The sequence below is a fragment of the Helianthus annuus genome, chromosome 4 (genome assembly GCF_002127325.2).
Source record: "Helianthus annuus cultivar XRQ/B chromosome 4, HanXRQr2.0-SUNRISE, whole genome shotgun sequence".
NCBI lineage: Eukaryota > Viridiplantae > Streptophyta > Magnoliopsida > Asterales > Asteraceae > Helianthus > Helianthus annuus.
In genome coordinates this window covers 124964086-124965136 of record NC_035436.2, presented here as the reverse complement: position 1 = coordinate 124965136, position 1051 = coordinate 124964086, and the positions used below count along the sequence as shown (strand labels likewise).

Below are 1051 nucleotides of genomic sequence, written 5' to 3'. Positions count from 1 at the left end.
AAAAGCCAAAAACCAAGAGAAGGTTTCGGGTAATCCACCTCCAATGGCGGACCAACGTACCCTTATGGATTATCTACGACCCACCGTAGGTAATCTAGGCGCCGCTATCAATGCTCCGAATGTCGAAGCCAATAACTTCGAACTTCGGCCACATATGATACAAATGCTCCAAAACTCCGCAACCTTCCATGGGCTTGCGGGCGAGGATCCCCATCTACATATAACTAATTTCTTGGAAATATGTGATACCTTTCGGATCAATGGAGCATCAAACGACGCCATCCGCCTCCGTATGTTTCCCTTCTCACTAAAAGACCGAGCGAAAGCTTGGCTCAACACCCTCCCAGCTGGATCGGTAAACACCTGGGATGAACTAGCCCAAAAATTTCTATATAAGTATTTCCCTCCTTCTAAAACTGCTAAGTTAATGGCTGAAATTAATACATATTCACAAGAGGACGGGGAATCCTTATATGAAACTTGGGAAAGGTTCAAGGAGCTATTACGCAAGTGTCCCCATCACGGCCTCGCAATATGGCAGCAAGTATCCAGTTTCTATAATGGATTGTTGCCACACACTAGGCAGACACTTGATTCTAGCTCCGGGGGACTTTTAGGTAATCGACGCCCACACGAAATATATAATCAAATTGAGGAAATCGCTCAAACCAATTTTCAATGGCACACCCCCCGGGGAAATAAGTCTATCGCCCCGGGCGCCCATAGGGTCGATGAAAGCACTTCTTTACAAGCCCAAATCGAGGCTCTTTCTTCAAAGATAAAAAAAATTGGAAATGACAAAAACAGTCTCGGTTATGGCTTGTGAAGGGTGTGGTGGGTCACATGAAAATTGGAGTTGCATGAAAGAAACAGACGATCAACAAGAAATGGTAAACTACATTGATAATAGACCTAGGCCGTCGGGTCCTCCAACGGGAACTTACAACGAAGGATGGCGAAACCACCCAAACCTTGGTTGGAGGGAACCCGGCAATAGTAGTAACCAACAAACCCAACGAACAAACTTTCAGCAACCAAGAAATGAGTCACA

At 45.4% G+C, this 1051-nt stretch overlaps 1 non-coding gene across 1 annotated transcript; it reads right to left on the bottom strand.

The window, feature by feature from the left end:
- Positions 1-421: 421 nt before the first annotated feature.
- Positions 422-528, bottom strand: LOC118491904. The gene has a single exon (XR_004892349.1). It is a non-coding gene; the product is annotated as a small nucleolar RNA R71 (small nucleolar RNA).
- Positions 529-1051: the final 523 nt, after the last annotated feature.